Genomic DNA, 7,723 nt, shown 5'->3' with positions numbered 1-7,723 from the left:
TCTCGAAGAGTTGAAATATCTGTTAATCGTCGCAAACTATGTCTGGCTTAGACTAAGTGTGGGGAGGATGTTATAGTTTGCTTGAAGCATCGTGTGCAGTGTGAAAGAAATTGTGTTTAAAGGCTATATCAATACCGTTCGTAGGAAACACTGTAGACATGAGTTAGTATATAAAAGAATAATGACACTATTAGAAGAAAATTTCAATAATTTTTTATTATATTAAGTTTATTTACTAACATAATGTTTCGTACAAGATGATAGGGGTTGATGTCCCTAATTTTCGAGATTTGTATCTCATCATCAGAGCAGAAAAAAAACGTGTACAACTGTTTGGCGAGGTTTTCGCCTGTTTTATTTATTTATTTTTACGTTTTTATTTCCGGAAGTCAGTGTGATAGACTAGCTGTCAAATCAATTTCCAGTGTAGGCAGTTGTGATGACCATTAAGTAATCACTAGTAAGTATTGTTAGGAATTATTGTAGCTTTATGTATACAAAAGATACTTTTTGCATATTATGCTTAAAGTGTGCATTTAGGAGAGTTAATGACGGCTGTATTAGTGTCGTGTAATATCCGGTTTGGGGGAAGCGAATGTTGATTGCTATTTGCGTAAAATTCTTTTTAGCTACCGTCGGCTATAAACTGTCATTACGACCGATGAGTGCTGCCTGCTTTTATGATTTTATTATTTTTTTCTGGAACAACCGCAAATGCACAATAAAGTGATAAGGTCATATTTACTATCAAGAGAGATCTAAAAACGATGAAAAATTGCGACAAATTACTGAAATTATAGGTTATTTCGGCCTTTAAATAAAACACAGGCTGTTTTTTTTTTTTAAGACGACGACCTTTAAATTGATGACTCTATTTTCTTTAATTGCAGATTTGGCAAGTATCGGTTATTTTTGCAATTCATTATAAAGAGACTGAGACCTGAACAGCATTTGCAAATGACAAATGATAAGATTAATTTATTGAGAGAAACATTTGATGAACAAATAATTTCACGAAATGAACCTGCCAACTTAGCATCTCGTTCGTGTGATTTAACCCCATTAGATTATTTTCTTTGGAACTATATAAAATCCCATGTCTACGTTGATAAATCAGACATAATAGACCACTTGGAAGACAATATTCGACGCGTTATTGCCAAAATACAACGTAATTTAATGCGTAAAGTTTGTGAAAATTGAACCTCTACATTAATCCATACACGCGCGAGCCGCTGGGGCCATATGCTCTCTCTCTCTCTCTCTCTCTCTCTCTCTCTCTCTCTCTTTATATATATATATATATATATATATATATATATATATATATAAAGTGAACGTGTCTGTGTGTGTGTGTCTCTGTGTATGTGTCTGTGTACATTTCCCTACGCAATAACTCTGTCAATTTTAAGTCTACAGACTCGAAATTTGATATACAGGGTACTAAGATTTGGGAAAATCTCTGTAATCCTTTTTCGGCCAAAAATTTGGCTGTTAAGGGCTCAAAGTTCAACGATTTGACCTTTGAGAACTCTACCAAACTCCTCCGCCAATTTTGGGTCTAAACATTTGAAATTTTAGATATCGTTTCCTTGGACATGGATCTAACTTAATAGCTTGATTGGAGCCCGAAACAATAAATGTTAAGGGGTCATAATAGGAGTCAATGTTAAAAAAAATTGACCGCTTTTTTATGCTCAACATATACCTCCAAACACCCGGGCAACTCCGGGCTGAAATGTTATTTGTGTATAAATTATAAATGTCAAACATTAATTTTTGGATTAAATAGCATATTTGTATGATAAAATAATTTTATGTGATTTATTTTAATTTAAAGTTCGCCGCCTCTAAAAAACATACTTTACCTGCATTTTTGGCCGTTATGTAGCTTCCTCAGACTTTCTGTAAAAGTCTGAGGAAGCTACATGACGACCCCCCCCCAAAAAAACGGTCGTGTAGCCGAAACAAAAATGTAACTTAACAGAAAGATACGGTAATAAAAAATAAAACGCATATTTGCTCTACAACAGTATTGAGCACTTTCTTCAGGTTTTTATTAGTCATCATTTCTACTATATATATATATACTAGCAAGCCGCACGGCATTGTTCGGGCGTAAAATACATTGGACCCAATATATAGTGATGATTTAAAATGTTAAAAAAAAATGACTCGTGCGCCACCGAGAAACGAAACCAAAACGTTTAGCTTACGATTTACTTTTTCCTTTGACATTAATGCCTGAGCTATGAAGACATGTTTGCTACGAGGCTAAAATTAAAAAACCAATAGCTATTACGTTACGCATGCATATTCGTACTGCCGTCGTTCAACCATCACCTGGCAAATTCCATTTCTTTAATTTTCACACTTTTGCACCGATTTTCGCCGGCTGAAACCCAAATATAAAGTTTCGAATGGGTTCACATACCCTATATATTAAGTTTCATGTCTGTAGATCAAAAACTGACAGAAGAGTTTGGTAGGCAAAATTTTTTAAACAAATATATATACGTATACATATATAGAAAGAAGTTTGTGCTTACTATAAAGTTTTTACGTAAATATTACGCAAATATAAATCGATTAAAATATCTGCACGAATATAATTACAAGTAATAGTTAACTAAAGATGATCATCCCATAAGAAAACTGAAAAAAAAACTAATAGGGAATTACTTAAAATGAATGTTTAATGTGGAACAGAGAGAGAGACGGGTGGTGTTATGGACGCCGTGCCTGAGAATGGACCAAGGAACTGACTCTTTAGCCGATCAGGATCTGAACGTGTTCTTCAAGCACCAGTTGGGTGTCAAGATCAGATATGATAGAAAAGATTACATTTCTCGGAGTTTGAAAGACGGTGGATAAGAGTGGCAAGCTTGTGGGTGTGAAGAGAGAGGAGACGAGTACGAGTAAGTACTCCCCGCCTAAGCATGGCGCATGCTGTTTAGACCCCAGCCCTTTGGATAAGGTTTTAAGCTCATAGACTCTTAGCTCGTAGAGTGAATAAGTTCCTCACCCCCACCTTCCTGGTAATAGAAAGCCTCCAAGATTCCCACTACCTACTTTTATGTCTTTTCATCCTTGGCCTTTATCCCCATCGTGAACTCATCTTTGAAGGACCCTACCCATCCCCACCCTTTTCTTTTCAGCCACACTTAGATCCTACTCCCACTTAGAGATTGACCTGCTTCTTTTCGGCAAACCAAAAAACAGTGGGTGAACTATTATTTAGAAAGAGTTGGGAAGGCTTTACTAACCGATTTTTTGTTGCTTCTTGTTTATTCCCCATTCCCTATCCAATGATATGTTATTACTGTAACTAACTCAATAAAACTATTTAAAAAATTTGGGTTTATCTTAAGTAAGAAAACCCTAAAGTGAATGTGGTATTGTGGTAACTGAGATATTTCTAGTTAAGAGTAGGATAGACAATTTTAAGTATTTGAGACTAAAGATGATCAACGACACCCATTATTCTCACACATTTGAATGGCCTTGTGTCTAATTTGTTCATAATATTGTTATATTTTGTGCAAATAAATATTTTGAAAGTGTAGTATCTATTCTCCACAACGTCAATGCATTTGACGCCGGAAGTTTAATGTTATTATCTCCCTTGAAAAGATTCAAAATACGAACAGACATACACACATAAGAAGTGCCGCTTATATTATAAGTAGACTGTACCTTCTAAAACTAGACAAGTTTTTGCAGACTCTACAATATTATTAGTATTAATAAATTAATAGCAAAACGTATTCCTTTGTTATAAATTTCCGGCACGAAGGCATACCCCACAATATTATTTATATGAATAAAAAGCAAAATTATTTATTTAACAAACTGTATCCCATGGCTTTTGGCAAAGATACAAAGTGAAGTGTTTCTTTTTCGCAACATCAACGCCATTTGATGCCGAATGTTTTCCTGCAATTATCTCCCTTGAAAAATTTAAAATACGGACAGACATGCAAAAAAAAAAAAAAAAAAAAAAAAAACAACAAAAAAAAACAGAGAAAGAGATGATTAAATTCCTGGATGACGAACTTCTCTGTGTATATTTACACGCACACACACGCGCGCATATGATCACACGCACGCACACGCATTCATTCATTCACTCATACGAAGGAATGTCAAAAAAGCTGGCACTAATTCATGGAAAGTTTTTATGAAACCATAATCTTGCAATTATTTCCTACAAAATTCTCCATTCAGGTCAATACACTTTTGAACATGGCGTCTTCATTCCCACACTCATCTGTACAATTTTATGTCTATTGATGCAATAGGTGTGTCAGAAACTTTGTGAAAAATATTGAATAATTCGACCCCCCTGTGTTTTCAAGCTTATAACTACTCGAAAAATGTAATTCAAACCTTAATTTTTTTTTCAATTAAAGGAGCAAGGACCAAAAAAAAAAAAAACAAAACAAAAAACAAAACAAAAAAAAAAACAACGTGATTTAAAAAAAAGGGTTTTAAACTTCGGACTTTGCAGGTAAATTTTTAAAAAGCACTACTTGTTTTTGTTTTAAATTTGAATACATCATTTATTGATCTTTTATCTTCAATTTGTGATATATAAAAATTTGGTGAGTAAATTAATTATTTACTTTTTAATAGACATTTCAAAATGGGGGGGGGCGTGAATTAATTCGACCCCCTGTCTTTCTAAGCCTATGACGACTCGAAAAATGCAATTCAACCCCTAGTTTTTTTTTCAATTAAAGGAGCAAGGAACAAGGTTTCATTAAAAAAAAAACCCAAAAAACAAACAACGTGGTTAAAAAAAAAGAAGGTTTTAAACTTCGGACTTTACAGGTAAATTTCTAAAAACACTACTTTTTTTTTGTTTTAAATTTGAATATATTATTTATTGATCTTTTATCTTCAATTTGTGATATATAAAACTTTGGCGAGTAAATTAATTATTTACTTTTTAATAAACATTTCAAAATGGGGGGGGGCGTGAATAAAAAACGTTTGTCTAAAATATTATATTCGGTTTATTGGAAAGATCATAAAATTTCACATTGACCCTAAAAATATCGTAAAAATAGAATCAATAGAAAAATTTTGATAGATTTTTAAAATTTAAAAATTGAAAAATACTGAACTCGTAAAATTCGATTAATTTAATTACAGTTTAAAAAAAATATTTCTATTACTTTTTATACAACTTTAATAGTTTATTTTGGAAGTATAATCCATAAAGAAAATAAACAACCCACTTTTAAAAGAGAAATTACGAGTTTTTTTATATTTTATTCGCAGTTTCGTATTAGGGGTGTCAAAAATTCCTACAAAAAGTCTGATACACCTAGTGATGCAAACATCAGGTTTCCCTCCACCAAATGTTTTGAATCTTATTCCTTAGAACAGTAGTTTTTTGTTTTTATCAATTTTTATAAAAGAAACTTACAGGTAGAGCCGACGTTGCCCGGGATTGAATTATGATCAACGAATTTTTCACACTCCCATATTTTTATTGTCGAAATCTGTGAAATCGCCCACTTTTCAATGAAATCGATTGATTGCCTGCTATCATTCGGTACCCATCGCGGTGCACCTGGAGAAAGCTTCACATGGCTCTCCGCAGTGACTTAATCCACAATATATTACAGTCTACATTGCACTGTAGAGAGCATACTGTTTATTTTATAAAATTATTTCCATGTATAATGACCTAAATTAAAGTTTAAAATGCAAAAATAATATATCATGCTTCAATTGTGCTCTAAAAAAAAACATATATTTCGAACGCGTCATATCGGAGAACCTACTGTTGATTTTATAACCCTAGCCTTTCTGCTTGTGCGGCGATAATGGCTTGAATCTAAGTTTAAAATGAGAAGATCAAGTATTATGGTGCAGTTGTGCTTTAAACATAAACATTAATCTCGAATGCGTCCCTATCATGCGAAAACACTTACAGTTGACTTTATATATCGGGCTTTTCTTTCTGTGTGGCAATAAAACTTCTCAAATACATTTGTGGTGTTAGGCTGTGTAAAGTGTAAAAATCGCTGAAAATCGCCTGTTCTTGCTTTCATCGTTTTTTTTTTCGATTATCGATACTTGTTGAAGACATTCCGAGACAAAACCCATCTAAGAACACTGCCAAGCACATAAAGTATCTTCGTTCGAAATTTCATAAAAATCTGCCCAGCCGTTTTCGAGTCGATAGAGAACTCCCTCTCTTTCTGTCACACGCAGACACACGCAGAGACACACACAGCCACATACAGATACACAGAGCCACACACACACACAGACACACACGCAGACACACACACACACAGATACATACACGCACAAACACAGACACACACAAGCACACCCACACACACGCACACACACAAATACAAAAACTTACAGACACACACACACATACATACACACAGATAAAGTTTCTCATATTATCAACTCAAAAACTAAAACGTTGAAGAATTACGAAAACGGAAGTGATACCATTAAAACGTACGACCTTTTGTGCACCAGAATTAATGTTCTACATAGTCATCACTATCATCAATGCAATTTTGTCAGCGATGAATGGCGCCTCCGCTCCGTCTTAAATATCCGGAGATCACTTTGTCACACATATCTCGATCCTCACTTTGTAATCGACGAATTCATCTCCTAACTGAACCAGCTTCGTAAATATTGAACAGGCGCTGGTGAATGTTGATCGGTTTAATTTTTTCTTCATGAAAGAATTCAATAATGCATCTCTGCTTCAGATGCACGTCCATGACAAAGGTTTCTTTCTTAGAGTCTCACACCATCAATATCTGCAACAGAGATAAAACTAAGTTCAGTCATCATAATTGTTGTGGAGACGCCCACTAATTGACATCTATTTTTGAAAGTATTCGACGTGACTTCCTAATATTAATTCCCTGTGACAAGTAAAACCTGATATTTTCATTGCAAACTTTACTTTCGTATAAGCTGTAGTAACTAGATGACCGAAACATGTTCATGACTGTGTAGCAACATATTACTGCTTATATAAAAACAAATATATATATATATATAGATATAGATATATATGTTGTGGAGACGCCTACTAATTAACATAGGCGGCTGAGTGAGATATATAAATGCATCAATCACCAATACCGAGAGAGTCTGGCAACGACCGTCAAATAGGCAAGACGCCTATGCACCATCCAGTAAGACATGCAACACGCCACCTGCCGGAATATCTGAAGTATATCTGAAGACATGTAAATATGTATAGAACTTTTCTTCCTAATATATTATTGTATACCTTTACTTTCGTGTTCTTGTTAATTATTTGTGCAGACACAACAATGACAATGCAAGAGATGTGCCATTGAACTCTTCAATGACGAAAAAAAATGAACCGATCAACATTCACCGGCGCCTGTTAAACATTTAAGAATGTCAGCGCAGTTAGGAGATGGGTTCGTCGATTTTGGGGTGGTGATAGAGATGTGAGTGACAAATTGCGCCCTAGACATCCATGCACAACAAAGTGTTGAGTCTGTATAGTATAGAGGAAGGGTCTCCAAACTACAGCCTGCAGGCCGGATCTGGCCCAGCAAAGTCTTTAATTCGGCCCGTGAAGCTCTTATGAAAAACGTAAAAATATTCAGGAAAATTTAAAATATAGAAATGTGTGAAAATAGTGCGGTATTTTCCTTTGTGTTCAGGAAATGATGAAAAAGAATTGAGGTTTGGG

At 34.4% G+C, this 7,723-nt stretch overlaps 1 protein-coding gene across 3 annotated transcripts in view; it reads right to left on the bottom strand.

Moving 5' to 3' along the window:
* Positions 1 to 7,723, bottom strand: part of LOC145255586 (cysteine-rich motor neuron 1 protein-like) — a 238,147-nt gene that overhangs the window by 64,022 nt on the left and 166,402 nt on the right. The gene's annotated exons all lie outside the window — the stretch shown is intronic.

This window comes from Euprymna scolopes, chromosome 31, assembly GCF_053919585.1.
Source record: "Euprymna scolopes isolate OS-2025 chromosome 31, ASM5391958v1, whole genome shotgun sequence".
Taxonomy (NCBI): Eukaryota; Metazoa; Mollusca; class Cephalopoda; order Sepiida; family Sepiolidae; genus Euprymna; species Euprymna scolopes.
This window is presented reverse-complemented; position numbering and strand designations above follow the sequence as displayed.